General features: G+C 41.9%; 1 protein-coding gene across 4 annotated transcripts in view; it reads left to right on the plus strand.

Moving 5' to 3' along the window:
- MAPK8 (mitogen-activated protein kinase 8) overlaps positions 1 to 18,990 on the plus strand; it is a 122,761-nt gene that overhangs the window by 46,085 nt on the left and 57,686 nt on the right. The window contains exon 1 of one of the 4 annotated variants that reach the window (XM_043519485.1): positions 8,293 to 8,314. The exons of the other annotated variants lie outside the window; for them this stretch is intronic. The gene's annotated coding sequence lies outside the window, so the exon portion shown is untranslated. Of the gene's footprint in view, positions 1 to 8,292; positions 8,315 to 18,990 lie in introns of those variants that run through there. 4 annotated transcript variants of the gene reach the window in all.

The following is an 18,990-nucleotide window of genomic DNA, read 5'->3' on the forward strand; positions in this document are numbered from 1 at the left end:
GAATTTAGGAAGATATGCAATTACCAGAGTTGGGATTTGGTCAGGACACTAGAGGTTAAAACTCCTACCTGTGAAAAGGTCCATAGGCTCTTCTGCGATCATGTTTTACGTCTCATTTGTGTCTGAGTTAATACTGAACCAGAGTCCCACCTACTGTATTGCCAAAACCACGTATTGCAACACTTAGCTCTGGTCTATGTTTAAAATTTTAGATCAGCTTGGGGGGTGTGAAAAACTGACACCTCTGAGCGCCATTGTTTAGCTCTCAACCAGGAGCCCCCTGTGGGGGCCATGAGCAGGTTTCAGGAGGATTGGCATTGGACTTGCTGGAGCCCAGGGCAGAAAGCCAAAGCCCTACTGCATGGGGCTGAAGCCAAAGTCTGAGTAACTTAGCTTCATGGGGCCTCAGGCAATTGCTACTCCCTAATGGTTTGAGCATTGGCCTGCTAAACCCAGGGTTTTGAATTCAGGCCAGCCCTGGCTTTTATATGCAGAAAAACAATTGTTGCGTCATAGGCGGGCTGTGGCATTTTTATAGCATGTTGGAGGCACCTCAGAAAGAAAAATGTTGAGAACCCCTTGTTTAGCTGACCTACTCCGCAATGTAGGCAGTGCTACACTGATGTAGGAATTCTTCCTACTGCTACTAGCTACCATTTCTTGGGGAGAAGAGGTTTTAATGTTGATGTAGGAATTGTCTGTGTTATAGCAGCAGCTGTGCTACTGCTTCATCTGTAAAATAGAGGTGCCTGAAGATAGATCTGGGAGGTATTTCATCCAAATACTGACCCAGTCTGTCTCCACTTAGCTTTTGAGATCCACTGCGTCACATCATAAGGTGGCATGGCTGCAGGCAGCAGCAAATGTCACATTTCATTGCTTTGACAATCTTCTTTGGAGGCACAGAGTCAATTAAAAGCTATGACTCATTCAGGGAAAACCGAAAGTGCCTAGTGATCTTGTTCTTGGGCCATAAGATCATTAAATTTACCATGAGCACTAGTGGTTTATGATCCTGAGATGTCAGCAATGCATTTCTTATTTCCAATCTTTGTAACATTGTTTCCTGGAATTGATGCAGGTTTTAATAGAAAAACTTTAACTATCCATTATTAAATTTACTGGAGACACTCTGCCAAAGGGATTTTTATTTACATTATTTTCTAATATTTCAAAAATGGCTTCAGTTAACAGTAGTCAGTCTCACTTGCACTAGGAAGATGTTCAAATCTATGTCTGTAAAGTAGTCTGAGTAGGGTGTTGGCCTGCAGTAATAGACTAATGCAGTTCTCAGATTGGTTTGTCTTAACGTGAAACACTTCTGATGGAATTTGAACATGTGTTGAAGAAAGAGAAGGGAGAAAATGTTTCAGAAACTAATCAATTTTTGCTTCCTGGATGCTTTTTGTAGGACACCTTTTTGACACCTGTATTGAAACCCTACTTGTCTGATGTCTTCAAGAAGAGCTCAGCAGTTGCCAGGGGAGGGAGAGCAAGATGGTTTCCCCCATCACCACCAGTGACAATACTCTAGCAGACTCCCTGCTGGTGATGGCAAATATGTTTTAGCTTTCTCATTAATAGGAAACACTTTAATTACAGATTTCTTCTTTCTTCCCATATGTGCTTCTATAAATATCACTTGAAACTGGAACAAAATCTTAAACTTTAAAGAGGCAAGTTTATCTGATATAATTTAACTACGTTCGCCTGACATATGGAGACGAGCTGTAGAAGAATTTTAAATCTGCCTGTTTCTAAACTAGGTTTAGGTTTCTCAAGTATTCTTGAACCCTTAGGGTATGTCGGCATTGCAGCTGGGAGGTATAGATGTACATGCACTAGCTGTGATCGAGCTAGTGTGCTAAAAATAGTAGTGTGGCCATGGCGGCTCAGGCTGGTATTGCAGTAGGGTTGTACTCAGTTGACTATTGCAAGGAGCTGCCTGTGCTGCCATGGTCTTACTGCTATTTTTAGTGCGCTGGCTTGTTCAGAATTAGCGCAGATGTGTCTATACAAGCTGTGGTTACATCTTCCAGCTGTGATGTAGACATGCCCTTAGTGTTGGGGTATGTCTACCCTACAGCAGCACAGCTGCAGTACTGCAGCTGTTGTAGCGTATAAAATGTGTTAGGTTAAGAAATTAGTAGAAATTAGTCTTTGGCCTAAGGTAGGCTAAGTATAGAGGAGTATGGGAAATTGAATGTATTAGTATGAGCAAAAGCTAGAGAGAAGTTGGAGACGTGAGATGGGAAAATCACAGTTAGCAAGGACTTGACCCAGGGTTATATTATGGCTATGTTTGGTTATAACTGGTTTTAGCAGGATTTCTAATGTGTTTGAGAATTTAGATAGCATTTTAATATTACAATCTGTATTGATAGCATTGGGAAGGACTGCAGATGTTAATTTAAATAATGTGTAATGTAAAGAGCTGGCAGAAATGTAGATATGGTAATTGGTAGGTTTAATGTTAATTACTGTTATAATGGGTTGTAAAAAAAGAGAAACCTTGATAAAATGCCAGAGAGCTCCTGTTAACACCAAAAGGGTTACCATTCGGTTATGGGTTATACTTCATTCTGTTGTCAGTGGCCTGATCACCCACTGATACACCATTCTGTCTTTGAATGTGAGTAATTGTAGTACTTGTGTAAATGGCAATTGCATGCCTCTTTGATTAACTAATCATTTTTTCTCAAATAAAGTTTAGTTCTAGCATTCAAAGTGTCATCCAAGGTCCTCTATTAACTTAAATTGTCTGTAACTGACCTCGAGACTCAAACCTGAAAATTCAGTTTGTTAAAGTTTAGAATGCAATAAACCAATATAATAATTAGGAACATTTAAAATTCAAGGTTACAGTGTGCCACTATAGCGTCATAGCAGACATTTCCTACATTGATGGAAGTGGTTGACCTACCTCTCTGAGAGGCAGTAGCTTGTCTACGGAAGAATCCTTCTTTCCACCTAGCCACATGTACACCAGGAGTTAGGTTGACCTAATTTCAGTTCTCAAAGCACAAAGTTTTACCAGCCCCAAGCGATGTAGTTAGGACTATCAAATTTTTGTGTGTAGACCAGTCCCTAGGCTCTTTCAGCTTGCTATTGTGCTGGGTGTTTTGAAGTCAGACATCAGGAGACAAGGCACCAATAAATAAGCAGGTGAAGGAGCTAAGGTCTTTAGGCTTTATTCCAGGTAGCTCTGTTTACAGAGCTAGGTAACAGTAGGTCTTTCTCAACCAAAGAGATTCCATGCCAAGTGAGAGCTCAGCAGACAGTGAGCACAGAGCAGTTTTTACTGCATGGGAATTTAAATTTAGAGTCCATTTCCCCTTAATGCTTAACTGTTAGTTGACTGAAAAACTAAAACTTCTAGAATCACACCTATCTGTGTTCCTTCCCCACTCTGAACTCTAGGGTACAGATGTGGGGACCTGCATGAAAGACCCCCTAAGCTTATTCTCAGCTTAGGTTAAAAACTTCCCCAAGGTGCAAATTTTGCCTTGTCCTTGAACAGTATTCTGCCACCACCAAGCATTTTAAACAAAAAACAAGGAAAGACTACTTGGAGACATCTTCCCCTCAAAATATCCCCCCAAGCCCTACATCCCCCATTTCCTGGGGAGGCTTGAGAATAATATCCTAACCAATTGGTTACAAAATCATCAAAGACCCAAATCCCTGGATCTTGGAACAATGGAAAAATCAGTCAGGTTCTTAAAAGATAGATATTCTTCTTCTTTTTTTTTTTTTTTTTTTTTTTTAAAAGAGGTAAAAATCATCCCTGTAAAATCAGGATGGAAAATATTTTACAGGGTATTCAGATTCAAAACACAGAGGATCCCCCTCTGGGCAAAACCTTAAAGTTACAGAAAACAGGAATAAACCTCCCTCTTAACACAGGGAAAAATTCATATAAAACAAAAGAGAAACTAATCTGCCTTGCTTGGTTTACCTATACTGGTTGCAATATTGGAGACTTGGATTAGGATGGGTTGGAGAAGATAGATTTCTGTCTGGCCTCTCTCTCTGTCTCAAGAGAGAACAACCACATAAACAAAGAGCACAACAAAAGCCCCCCCCACCCCACCCAAGATTTGAAAGTATCTTGTCCCCTTATCGGTCCTTTGGGTGCCAGCCAGATTAGCTGAGCTTCTTAACCCTTTACAAGTAACAGGATGTTGCCTCTGGCCAGGAGGAATTTTATAGCACTGTATACAGAAAGGTGATTACTCTTCCCATTATATTTGACAACACCTGTCCCTGAATAATCAGACAACAAACAATTGAATGCATCTCTAGTTGGTCAAAACCCAGTTTAACTATTGTGGCAGAGCTCCAACCTTGTTTCTGTGGGTCCCATGCCTCCAGGCGGTTTATGCTAGCCTCAGAGGCTCACTGCGACCCTCCACGTAGCCCTTCTCTCTCTAGGGCCAGGGTTACAGTCTACTGAGCCCTTTTCATCATAAGCCAACAAGGAGGGAGGTTGGTGAGAGAACTCCCACAGTCTCTGTTGTCCCTATTGGTTTATTCCATAATAGTTTAGCCTCCTGTTCTGACAGGGGCCTGTCTTCCCCTCCCAGGAGGTGTTTCTGTAGTGGCAGGTTGGGGGGAACCTGGGGCCACCCTCTACTTCGGGTTCCGGCCCAGGGACCCTAATGGCAGCAGCTGTTGGCAGCTGACCTTTCACTGCCAGAGTTGCTATATTTCCCTGGGCCACTTCCCCAAAGCTCTCCCACTTCTCTCTTCTTCACCCTTACCTTAGGGCTCCCTTACTGATGGCTTGAGTGTGTCTTCCTTACTGAGCCCTTCAGCCTCACTTCCTCTCCTCTGGCTCTCCTTAGTCTAACTGGAGTGAGCCCTTTTTATTGTATCAGAAGCAGGGGCGGCTCTAGCAATTTTGCTGCCCCAAGCAGTCACTGCTGAATTGCGCAGCAGAGCTGCCACCCAAAAATCACAGCGGCGGGAAAAGCAGCGGACCTTCTGCTGAATTGCTGCCATGGGACATGGACTGCCGCCCCATTCTAATTGCTGTCCCAAGCACCTGCTTGGAAAGCTGGTGCCTGGAGCTGGCCCTGATCAGAGGGGCCTTAGTCAGGTGTTCACATTAACTTAATGGCCTCACCTGACTCTTTGCAGGTTAATTGGAGTCAGGTGTCTTCATTAGCCTGGAGCAGTCCCTGCTCTGGTCAGTCAGGGAACAGAAAACTGCTAATCCAGTGCCCAGTATATCTGTCTTCTACTTCTCTGTTGAACCCAACTGTCCTGGGTCCAGGGCCGGCTCCAGGAACCAATGTTCCAAGCAGGTGCTTGGGGTGGCAGTCCCTCCTGCCGCCACGGCAATTAGGCGGCAGCTTTTTTGTGCTGCTCGCTGCGGCAGCAAATTGGCGGCAGCTTCTCTCCTTTGCGGCCACAGTGGCAATTTTTTTTCACTGCTTGGGGCGGCCAAAACTGAAGAGTCAGCCCTGCCTGGGTCTATCACACTATGTAGGCAAAGATGAGCAGCACACTAGCCAGGGTGGGCACTATTAATTTAATTGCACAGAGTGCAGAATATGCAACCATTTGCCTTATGACCATGTGGTGTATGTATGCACTGGAGCAAGCAGTTCTCAGGCACAGTATTTTGCGGCTAAAAGGCTAGAGTTGGTGACCTGGAGAAACAGAGAGGTGGAAATACATGTAGATGCGGCATATAGGGATGCTGTTGAGTGGGCCTGCATCAGAGCTGACTCCCCTAATCCTCCAGTTGAGGAAGCTAGTCTCATAATGGGACCTAGGTGGAAAGGAGGAACAATGCCCTTCTTCCAGTTGAGACAGTGGAGACTGGCAGTTCCTCATTCACTGAGACAAAGGCCAGCACAGTTTTGGCAAGCCAGTCAATTGACTGGTCAGTTGACCACCTGTTTGACTGTGGTCAAATATTGTCAAATATCCCAGCAAGAATACTTTGTAAGTTGTGGCCTACCTTGTTGATAGCATCATGATGCCTACTTAAATGTCTTTATCGCTCACTGTACAACAATGCCACCTGTTGGGGAAAAGATGACTTAATTAAAAGTTGAGTATCTTTCTTGTCTGGAATATTACACACCATGTTTGTTCTAGCTGTTTCATGGATTCCAAGGCCAGAAGAAACCACTGTGATCCTATAGTCTGACCTCCTGACAGAGTGGATTTGATTTAAATCACTAGTCAGGAAGACTCAATTTAATCATGGGTTTCTACATAAGTGCATTCTTGTTGGTTGTTATAACCTTAATACATATTATTCACAACTCAGATGTAGGTTTCATTTTTAGAAGGTACACACTATACATTTTTAAAGTGATTTTGAAAACTTTTCAGATTAGTTTTACAGGTCTATCAGAAAATGAAAGTTTGATTATTTCACTTACCAAAGGTAATTGAAGCAGATATTTATGAAGTCATTGGGAGGTGAACTATCTTCATATCAACAGGTTAATCATTAATATTTGGAGGATTTTCTTGCCATGCTGTATTAGGAGAAGAACATCACCAGACAGACATTTAAATTGTTTTATTTAACAAAAACATTATGTATTCTGGATTTTTTTCATCAACAAATTTATAATTTAACAAACAAAGCTTATGAATTTTTGAATTTAGTTAAACATTCAAGTTTTTAAAAATCAGGTTTGTTTGTTAAAATTGTTTAACTAAAATAGTTTGTTTAAATAAAAAAAAAACTCAGCCAGGACGACATGAGAAACTTAAAATATTGGCTTCTGCAGCTAACTTAGTCGTCTGCACCTTCATTTTCCTGTTCATAATCTGGAAAAGAAAAACAAGCTTGCCTGCTTTTTCAGGTCCCAAACGATTTCTCAATTTGGAATGAATTAGTCCAAAGGAAGAAAATATTCTTTCTACACCAGCTACTGCTACTAAAAGTGAGATTATCACTTCAACAGTCTCTGGTGTGACTCTTTTTTTAAAACATCATCAGCAAACATTTCTTGAATCTTTCACCCTTAGCTCTGAAGTTTATTATAGTTGGCATTATGGAGGGATGATTGCTGAATGCTCATGTCATAGCCAACTCCTCTTCTTCAGCAGTTAAGGTTTGACCCTGGTACCAAGTATTTAGAATATTTGCAAGAAAATGAGCTGGAGATAGTGCTTGTCCCATTTTTTTTTTTTAATGCTTGTAATTTAACTCAGTCACTTTTTATTTCTCTTTTTAAGATCTCACTCAGTTCCTTCCAAATTTCATTAGCAATAAAACCGCTATTTCCCTGCATTTTTGTTTAAGGCTACAGAAGTAGGCTTCAGGGTACTCAGCATGTGTTCAACATTTCTTTTAAACCCAATGTTGAGAACTTTGGCTGTGACAGTGCTATCTATTTTTTCACGATTTTGTTCACAAACTGTCATCAGATTAGTTCTTGAGATAGTGCTCAAAACAGTCCACTACTGAGTTCCATTGCACGTCTTGTGGGAGAGTTAGCTTGGTTCCTCCCACTTTTTTCAGAGCAGCTGCTGCAAAGTGGTTGTTACAGAATTATTTTGCAATTTCAACAACATTAGCCTTGATTTCTGGAACACTGAAGTCTTTGGCTAGGAGGTGCATCAAATGAGCACTGCAACTGTATGTTGTTGGCTTGGGACTCTCTTTTAAATAATTTCTTCTCATTTGCAGCATTGTCTGTGACCAAGTTGCATACTAGACATTTTGAATTTTTTTCACAGTTTGTTATAGTTTTTACTGCTACTTCTTGTAAGTATTCTGTTGTGTGTGCATTTCCTGATGTGTCAATCATTTCTGTAAGGAAGACATTCTCCTTCTGTTGTCACACAAGCACACAGAACAGGATCATTGTGGACATTGCTCCACCCATCAAGACTCAGGTTGACAATTCTACCCTCTAGACCTTTTGCACACTGCTTAATTTCTCTTTCATACACTTAATCCAGCAATTTGCCTGCGACATCTGCTCTGTTGGGTGGACTGTATCCTGGTCTTAATGACTGAACCATGTTAATGAAGTGTGGGTTCTCAATCATAGGGAAAGGAAAGTTTGTTGCATAAACAAACTGGGCAATTTTTTCATCAATTACATCTTTTTGTAATCTGCTGGTTCTTATCACATACTTATCTATCGTTGTTTCTGGATGATGGAGATTTTTTTTTCTTTTTGCTACAGGTGATATACCTTGGCTATGTGACATACATGATGTGACTAAAACACTATCATTGGCAGATAACTCAAACTATAGAAAATGATATAATCTAGAAGGTGGATAGTCTTCAGAATCCTTATGTTGAGAATGGATTCTCCTAAACAAAAAAGTCAATGCAGTTATTTCATTATTATTACCATACTGTTCATTTAGTATTACTCATTGCATTCACTGACACTCAGTACTATTTTAAAGGTGAAATTGTAAAAGGAAGATCTGCCTACTTCAGCTATTTATTTATCAGAACTGCATCTAAAATGATAGTACCATAGAATAACTACTATATTTTTTGCTCAAACATGAGAATTCAAGAGTAGTCCAGAAGGAAGACACAGTCCTTAAGAAAGAAGTATGAAATAAAGTTTACCAACCTGAAGATCCTGCATGTTCAGACATGTTCCTTTCATCATCTTCGACGCAGCTTCCTTCTGAGAAGGAACACTTCTCATGGTGTTGTTTCATTCAGGCAACCAGGCTTGCATTTCTTGCACTGTTTGCATTTTGCACATATGCCTGTCTTTCGCACAGGTAGAGGAACTTCATTAAAATATTCCCAAAGTCGGTCTCTTATGGCCTGCTGCAGTGGTGGATTTAGAATTAGTGGGGCCCTGTGCTCAGCTTCATTTTTGGGGCCCCACCTGAGGACCCAGCCAAGAAAGAGTATTCTGTCTCTCTCCTTCCCTCCCCCCTCCCCCATTTTTCATTTTTTTTCTTCATCCCCCTCCTATAAGCAATAGGAAGTAAATGAAAATAAGGTGTGGTACCTTGATCGTTTTTGTAGTCATCTTATTTTTCCACAGACCACTTGAAAATCGCTGCGGGTCTCAGCGGACCACTTAATGATCTTTCCAAATATTGTTTGTACCATTAGCTAACTATTGTAAAGCACTTTGGATAAGAGTGCATTTATTTAAAAAAAAAAGTAAAGCGTTGGAGTGTGGGATCTGGCCAGGACTTATGGTGTGGAAGGGGGCTCAGGGCTGGGAGGAAGTTAAGATGCAGGCTGGGGGTTTGGGTGTAGAGTCCGGCCAGGAGTTAGGGTGTGGGAGGGGGCTCAGGGCTGGAACAGGGGGTTGGGGTGTGGAGAACTTACTTGGGGCAGCTCCCATTTGGTGCGAGGGATGGGGGTGCGGATGTGTGTGGGGGATGCAGGAGTCGGAGGGCAGGGGGCTGAAGGTGTGAGAGGGGGGGTGCAGGAGTCAGGATGAGGTGCGGGGGTGCTCCCAGCCCCCGCCCATAGCAGCTCACAGCAGGGGGCTGAGGGGGTATGTTCAGGGGGAGTGGGGGAGCCACCTTTGCTCCACCCTGCCCCAATTCCACCCCCTTCCCCAAGTCCCCGTCGTCCCTCCCTCCTGGAGTGACTTGAATGCAGGCAAACAGCTGTGTGGCGACAGGGGAAGCGGGGGGGTGGGACTGCAGCATGGCAGGGGGGAGAGGAGCCTGCTGCAGGAGCTCCAGGAACTGGCAGGACCAAGTTTCTGCCCCTGCAGCTGTCCAGCCCTGGGGCCTCCTGTCGTTGGACGGCCCTATACTAGGGCACCCTGTGTTTCACTCTAAATCTGCCTCTGGCCTGCTGCCATTATAGGTTTTCCCTTCTAGTGAGAGAATGGTATGGTTGATCTTAAATCAATGAAGGCTACACTGAGAAAGACCTCAAGACTTCTGGAATATGTTGCTCAAACAGTTTCACTTTTGTTTCTATTGCCTGTCCCTCCCTTCTCACATTTATCTCCAGACTACTTCTCCTTATCCAGATCTGTTCTGCCCCCACCAATCTTCTTTTCATTGAACTTTTTGAAACTTTGCACTTTTAGAAACAGGTAAGGGATTGACTCTGTGTACACAAATTTGCAGAGGGACTGTAGGGTTGAGGTCTGTTTTTTCTCACCTAAATATATTTTAGGTATTTAAAACATTTTTGCTGTTAACAAGCATGTTATCTCTGGAGACACAAATCCACAGTTTGAGAACTGCAAAACTAAGCATCTCTGACGGTATCTTCTAGACTGAGCACTGAGTGCCATTGGGTAAATAGAAAGATTAACCTAAATAATCTATACAGAAGCTCCTGGAACCCCATAAGATGGGTCCCTAATCCATGAACTTTTGGAACTCATTTACAAAACTTTTCTTAATCATTACATGAATATATTGTCTCGTACTATAGAAGTAATCATGCCTATTCCATGATGAGATATCTTTGAGCTGTAATGTAGCTTAATTAAAACCCTTTAGATGGATTTTTTATAAAATGCTTTTTTCAGGAAAAAACTAATTTAAATTAAAATTCAATTTTTTTTAAAAAAATTGATTTTTATCTACCCTGCTCCTCTATAACATAGGCTAGTGGCACTCAACTTTTTCAGACTACTGTACTCCTTCAGGAGTCTGATTTGTCTTGCTTAACTCCCAAGTTTCACCTCACTTAAACAACTTGCTTACAAAATCAGACATAAAAGTACAAAAGTGTCACAGAACACTAACAAAGTGCTTACTTTCTCATTTTTACTTATATAATTATGAAATAAATCACTTGGAATATAAATACTTACATTTAAGTGTATATAGTATATAGAGTAGTATAAAGAAGGTAGTCTGTATGAAATTTTAGTTTGTATTGACTTTGCATGTGCTTTTTATGTAGCCTGTTGTAATATTTGGAAATATCTAGATGAGTAGTTGTACCATCTGGAAGACCTCTGCATACCCCAGGTGTATGTATGGCCCTGGTTGTAAACCACTGACATAGGCCATAGAACTTCTCCAAATAATTCCCAGAGCAGATGTTAGAAAAACATCCACTCTTGATTTAATAATGGTCAGTGGTGGAGAATCCACCATGACGCTTTGTAAATTGTTCCAATGGTTAATTACATCACTATTAAAAATGTATCTATCTTCCCAGCCTTTGGATTGCAGGGGGGCTGGAATGGGGGGTGGGTGGGCAAAGGCCCATGTCTCTCCCACTTGTGAAAGTGGATGGGCCTGGCCTATCCCCTTTTGCCATGGGCCCAGCCCCCTTGAGGTTCTGCCAGACAGGAAGCTGGAGCCCGACTTGGATAAGACTGGCCTGGAGAGCCCAGGCAGCTGTGGGGAGCTGCAGACCCTCCAGATGCCTGGGGTGCCCCTGCCCCAAGAGTAGCACCTGGCTTGTGTCCCCCACCTCCAGGCCACATGCCCAGGGCAGAGGGAGGGTACATGGCTCCCCATAGCTGCCTTCATGGCTCTTATCATGGCCTGGCTGTGGTTCTTCAGCAGTGAGACCCTGTTCCCAGGCCAGCCGCCGGAGCTGAGTTGGGGTAAGAGCCACACGGGCAGGTGGAGGGGCCCAGGCTTTCTGGCCTAACTCTGGCTTTGCGAGGTGTGGTATCTTGTGGGGAAGAAGAGGGGCAGGGGTGGGGCCACAGAGGGGGGACCTTGTGCCCCCCTCCCTCACACTTTTAGGAATAATCAGTTGCTCCTATTTTAGACACTTTTTTGCTAGACTGAAGAGTCAATTATCAAATATTTGTTCCCCATGTAAGTATTTATAAATTGTAATCAAGTCACCCCTTAACCTCTAACTAAATAGATAGACTCAAGGAACTCAATCACTGAGGCAGGTTTTTTAATCTTAACATTCTTGTAGCTCTTCTTTGCATGTATATCTTTATTTGTGTGCCAGACAGTCAATAGTACATCACGGTTTACATGGTAGGTTAAACACGTTAAAAGACTTGCTCCCTGACCCAAAGAACTTACAATCTAGACTGACTAGACAAATATACAGAAATTAACTCCAAAAGGAGGGAGGGGAGATTCACGGTCATTAAACTTCGTCCCCCAACACAAAGTGAAAGCCACTTAAGCCGCTTGAAGAGTTAGCCTGCTGCCTGCCTAGTAAAAGTGCATTTAAAATGACTTTTCTTTTGTAATTGGTTTGTTTTTATTTCTGTTCAATTTAATTTCTCTTTTGTAAGTGTTCGGTCTTGGGTAATGTTCATATTTAAAGGCTAACCTAACATTGCTTAAAAAAAAATTGATTTCATTGTTACTTTAACTTAGATAAATGTAACTTAGTTGTAATTAGACACAAGTAGCTAAGGCTAAACCTGTTGGAGACCATAAAGTCTTGCTCTTTTTTGTTGTTGTTCTAGTAAATAGTGCTTTAAAATATTTGACCATTTTTGACATGGACTGGTCAGATGCCCAACTTTAGGCAGGGTGGGGTGGTAGGTAATTCAATCATGAGAAACGTGGGAGAGTTGGGTATGTGGTGACAATGAGAATTGCCACCTGACTTGTGGCAGGCATCATGAAATGAACTTCTGGGGAAGAACCTGTGGTAACGGTACATGTTGGTACTAATGATGCAGTGATACATGATAGAGGTCCTGGAAGCTAAGTTTAAGCTGCTAGGAAGAAGGCTTATGTCTTGGCCTCCGTGATAGCTTTCTCTGACATGCTGCATGTTCAGCTAGGCTGAGGGTGTCAGGGTCCCAGTGCATGGTTGAAAAGATGTAAAGAAGTGGGGTTTTGTTTTTATTTGGGGAAGAAGAGTCTTATACAGAATCAGACTCTTGGTGCGTGTTTTAAAAAAAGGGGGCGAGTGTTTAAACTTAGAGTTGGGGAAAAGTTGATAGCAGAACAGGGATGGGATAAGAACAGTGGTAAATTCTGTAAAATCAGCAGGATTTCAAATTAAGGAGTTAAAACAGCCACCCAGTCAAGAATAAGTAGAGGTATTTGCATGCAAATACAAGAAGTTTTAAAAGCAAAAAAGTGAACTAGGATGTCTTGTGATGGACAAGAACCCTGATACAATAGGCATATGGAAACTTGGTAAATTGCAAAAACTAATAATATGCTGCAGTACCTGGTTACAAACTACCCAGGAAAGACAAACTAGGATGGGGAGCAGTGCTGTATCTAAAGGATTACATAGAATCTAGTGGGATAAAAATTCTGAGTGGAGATGACCATACAGTTGAATCTATGTAGATACAAATTTCAGTAGAGCTATACTACCTGCCTTTGGATCAAGGAAAAAGTGGAGTGCACAAATCACCCCCCTCCCCTCTGCGTGACAAATTATTTCGACAAACTGTAGTGTAGCCATAGTCTAGGTTAGTTGGGACCAGAGAGAACTGTGAAGAACTTCAGAGAAACCCAAAAAAGCTAGGTGAATGGGCAACACGATGGGAAATGAAATGCAGTGTCAATAAATGCAGAGTATTGCATTGGAGGAAGAAAATTAAACTGTTGTTCACCTTAATGTTTTAAATTTGCCATGTCAGCTCAAGAAAGGGACCAAAGCATAATTTTAGATACCACAATGAAGACCTCTGCACAGTGTGCAGCTCTGGGATTTTGGGATGCATAAGGAGAGAGATGATGAATAATACAATTATAATGCCTTTATATTAATTAATGGTGCAGCCTCATCTGAAAGTGTAGTATTCTTTCAGCCCATCTCAAAAAGGATATTGCTGAACTAATGAGATGACCAAAGAGCAGTGACAAGAACGATCAAGGGCCAAAAAAAAAAAAAAAACTTGTATGAAGAGATTGAAAAGACTGGGATTGTTTACTTTAAAAAGAGGACACAACTGGGGACATGATTAAAGAATATAAAATAATGATGGATAGAGAAGGGTGCTGGAGAGCTTCTGTTGTCTCATAACATACAAACAGGATTACTCGATTAAATTAAAAGGGACAAAATTAAAAAATGGATAAAAGGAAATGCATTTTTGCAGTGTGCAATGTAAACTTTGGAACTCACTGCCCCAAGATGTTGAGGCCAAGAACTTAAGAACCCCAAAATGATTTGACATTCATATGAACTGTCAGAGTTGTTTGAGGCTGTGAATGGCATTGTGTTCTGCACGGCTGAAGTTGAGGCAAGTGATGGCGCTTTTCCACAATTTCAGGCTGTGCACATCGGCGGAAGCACTCTATGTAGAAGTTCAGTCTGTTTCGACCTTCAAGAGGAGTCCACCCCAAATCCTTCTTTTTGAAGTGTTGGTAGGAAGGTCTCGGTGGGTTAGTATGTTCAGAGGTGTGTTGAAAATGTTCCTTGAGTCAGAACGTCAAAAATAGGATAATCATACAATACATTCTACAAGCCATTATCCTGTGATTCGACTGAGGGTTACCAAAAGAAACTACACCATCTGCTCAAGAAACTCCCTGAAAAAGCACAAGAACAAATCTGCACAGACACACCCCTAGAACTCCAACTAGGGGTATTCTGTCTGCTACCAAGATCCATAAACCTGGAAATCCTGGACGCCCCATCATCTTAGTCATTGGCACTCTGACAGCAGGATTGTCTGGCTATGTAGACTCCCTCCTCAGGCCCTACGTTACCAGCACTCCCAGCTATCTTCAAGAAACCACTGACTTCCTGAGGAAACTACAGTCCATCGGTGATCTTCCTGAAAACACCATCCTAGCCGCTATGGATGTAGAAGCCCTCTACACCAACATTGCACACAAAGATGGACTACAAGCGGTCAGGAACAGTATCCCCGATAATGTCACGGCAAAACTGGTGGCTGAACTTTGACTTTGTCCTCAGCCATAACTATTTCACATTTGGGGACAATGTATACCTTCAAATTAGTGGCACTGCTCTGGGTACCCACCTGGCCCCACAGTATGCCAACATTTTTATGGCTGACTTAGAACAACGCTTCCTCAGCTCTCGTCCCCTAATGCCCCTACTCTACTTGCGCTACATTGATGACATCTTCATCATCTGGACCCATGGAAAAGAAGCCCTTGAGGAATTCCACCATGATTTCAACAATTTTCATCCCACTATCAACCTCAGCCTGGACCAGTCCACACGAGATCCACTTCCTGGACACTACGGTGCTAATAAGTGATGGTCACATAAACACCACCCTATACCGGAAACCTACTGACTGCTATACTTACCTACATGCCTCCCAGCTTTCATCCAGACCACACCACACGATCCATTGTCTACAGCCAAGCTCTCCGATATAACCACATTTGCTCCAACCCCTCAGACAGAGACAAACACCTACAAGATCTCTATCATGCATTCTTACAACTACAATACCCACCTGCTGAAGTGAAGAAACAGATTGACAGAGCCAGAAGAGTACCCAGAAGTTACCTATTACAGGACAGGCCCAACAAAGAAAATAACAGAACGCCACTAGCCATCACCTTCAGCCCCCAACTAAAACGTCTCCAACGTATCATCAAGGATTTACAGCCTATCCTGAAGGACGACCCATCACTCTCTCAGATCTTGAGAGACAGGCCAGTCCTTGCTTACAGATAGCCCCCCGACCTGAAGCAAATACTCACCAGCAACCACGTGCCACACAACAGAACCACTAACCCAGGAATCTAGCCTTGCAACAAAGCCCGTTGCCAACCGTGTCCACATATCTATTCAGGGGACATCATCATAGGGCCTAATCACTTCAGCCACACTATCAGAGGCTCGTTCACCTGCACATCTATCAATGTGATATGTGCCAGCAATGCCCCTCTGCCATGTACATTGGCCAAACTGGACAGTCTCTACGTAAAAGACTAAATGGACACAAATCAAACGTCAAGAATTAGAACATTCAAAAACCAGTCGGAGAACACTTCAATCTCTGTGGTCACTTGATTAGATTTAAAAGTGGCAATTCAACAAAAAACTTCAAAAAAGGACTCCAACGAGAGACTCCGGAATTGGAATTAATTTGCAAACTGGACACCATTAATTTAGGCTTGAATAAAGACTGTGTGGGTGTCATTACACAAAGTAAAACTATTTCCCCATGTTTATCCCCCCTCTCCCTCCCACTGTTCCTCAGACGTTCTTGTCAACTGCTGGAAATTGACCACCTTGATGATCACTACAAAAGGTTTATTTTCTCTCCTGCTGGTAATAGCTCACCTTACCTGATCACTCTTGGTACAGTGTGTATGGTAACACCCATTGTTTCATGTTCTCTGTGTATATAAATCTCACTATATTTTCCACTGAATGCATCCGATGAAGTGAGCTGTTGCTCACGAAAGCTTATGCTCAAATAAATTTGTTAGTCTCTAAGGTGCCACAAGTACTCCTCTTTTTAATAATATCGAGTTACCATAAGTTATTGACCAATTTTGTGGAAAGGCTATTAAGCTCAGACTTTGTCTTTTATCCTGATCTCTGATAGTTAGAGGATGTCTCGATCTAATGTGGGTGGTGATGAGGATAATTATTCCACATCTGCTTACTGAGAAGTTTCTACATCTTCCTCAGAAGCATCTGGTGCTGCCAACTGTTGGTGACAGGATACTAGACTAGATGAACTGTAGTCTGATCCAGTCTGGCAATTCTTGTGTTGATTACTAATAGTGAAGTTTTGCAAACTGAGATAAGGGTAAATTAATTTTAATTTGCTTCTGGAAGTCCAGAAGAAAATTTTCACACTGTGCCATACACCACAATGTACAGCTGGGTAGATGCACATGTATTTTCTTTTACCCATCCCCTTTTTTTCATTTTTGCTCAGCTACTGTTTGAGAAACTTGCATACTGGCTCATGGACCACTGCTTTACTCTGGGAGAGTCAGTTGTACGTTCCTAAACCTATATTGCATTAATTTCCTCACTACTGCTACTTACTGAGAGATCTCTCAACCCGAATTTCATTCACTGCTCAACTTTTTTCACCAGATGAGCAGTAGATGAAGGTAAAATGGTGCAACCAAAATTATTATTGTGTGCTCTAAGGTATAATACAGAATTAAAGCTCTGCACCCTGGGGTGTACACAGGCGTCTGCCGGCATAAACTCATGCACAGATTCCTGTTGGCAGGAAGTCTGTCATGGTTCCAGCTCGGAAATGTTTTTTAATTTAATAAATTCGCTGAAAAATGCAGTTTAAAGGCAACCAAAACTGTTTAGCAAATTTTGGGTTGAATTTGTCAAATAGTTTTGGACATATTTAAAAAAAATTGTGGGAGGAGAGGGAGATCAAATGTATATTTGTTTGGACATTTTACAGATTAGCTATTTTGTTGATACTAATTGACCGACACCTCCTCCTCCCCCCTGCCCAAAAAAAGTTTGTTTGAAATGAACTGAACTGAATTTTTTCAGCTTTAGGGGGAGGGGAGTTGGTGACTAACCTCTCCCACCCCCCACCAAAAAAAAAAAATTATTCTGTCAGCTCTCATCACAGTGGGAAGAGAAGGTGCAACACAAGCACGACTTCCCCTTCTCCAGGGGCATAATCCCAAGAATTGGTGTGTTGCTAGTCAGGATAACAAGGTGGAATGTGCTTATGGAGCCATGTTTACATACCCTAGCTGTAAACTAAAAGCTCATTCACTGCTATCCTTTCCCTCTGCTCTCCCCAGCTTGCCAGTGACATGATCTGGCCTTCCTCAGAGTTTATTCGCTGGTGACATTGGGTGACATGGTTTATGCCTTCCTGTGCTTCAGTGACTGTGAACCTAGATGTGCATCACAGGAAAGTTTATGTATTCAATTAAGGAACCAATAAGAAACCTAATCACAATGGTTCTGGCTACATATAGTTGAATTGTATCAGTTTTGCTACATGTGGAATCCCAGGACCTGTTACTAAATTACTTATTTTGCTAAAAGAAAAGGAGTACCCGTGGCACCTTAGAGACTAACATTTATTAGAGCATAAGCTTTTGTGAGCTACAGCTCACTTCATCGGATGCATTTGGTGGAAAAAGCAGAGGAGAGATTTATATATATACACACACACACACACACACACACACAGAGAACACTCTCTCTGTGTGTGTGTGTGTGTGTGTGTGTGTGTATATATAAATCTCTCCTCTGCTTTTTCCACCAAATGCATCCGATGAAGTGAGCTGTAGCTCACAAAAGCTTATGCTCTAATAAATTTGTTAGTCTAAGGTGCCACGGGTACTCCTTTTCTTTTTGCGAATACAGACTAATACGGCTGCTACTCTGAAACCTGTTATTTTGCTGTTAGATTGGATAACTGCTTCCTGCATACATACCAGATATTACCTTGCAGTTAGCTGGGTGTACACTAGGGTTGCCAACCCTCCAAGATTGTCCTTAAGTCTCCAGGAATGAGAGATTAGTCTGTAATTAAAGATTGTCATGTGACGAAATCTCCAGGAATATGTCCAACCAAAACTGGCAACCTTAGTACACTCATCCTTCTCTCATGAAATGAACGGTGTAGCATTCTGATAGGTGTCAAACAGTAGTGTTCTTCCACCGCAGATGAGTCTGTATTTCAGTGGTGGCTGCACTTTGGAATGAAAGGCACTATATATAATTATAAGCGTGGAAAGTAGAGCTAAAGCTGATCAATACACGTTGGTTTGTTAGATGGAAACATTTCCAACAAGATCTAGCATGTGTGTTTGTTTTTGTTTGTGTTGTGGTGTGCTTAGTTTGATTTCCAAAGTGCCTGTTAATATGAAGTTCCTCATGAATTCTTTCAACCCCTTATCTTCTGTACAGGATTTGAAAATAATTCTCTTCCCTGAAGTAATGGCTTATTGAGCATGCAGGATATGTTCAGCTTTACTGAAAGCAGGAGAGCAGGGCTGTTTATTTTTAGTGGCTTATTTCTTGTCTTTCTCCCACTAAACAATTCTTATGTACTTGCAACCTCAGTGCTGGAAAAAGGCTCACCATCTCATTTTCTTACTCAACTCAGAGGGCTTGAAAATAAAATTGAATGATTAGAAAACAGCCAGCTGAGGAACATTTGAAATTCCAAGTCTATGAAGGCCAATTACGTCTGGAGGTTGGGA

This window comes from Dermochelys coriacea, chromosome 7 (assembly GCF_009764565.3).
Source record: "Dermochelys coriacea isolate rDerCor1 chromosome 7, rDerCor1.pri.v4, whole genome shotgun sequence".
In the NCBI taxonomy this organism is placed as follows: Eukaryota; Metazoa; Chordata; order Testudines; family Dermochelyidae; genus Dermochelys; species Dermochelys coriacea.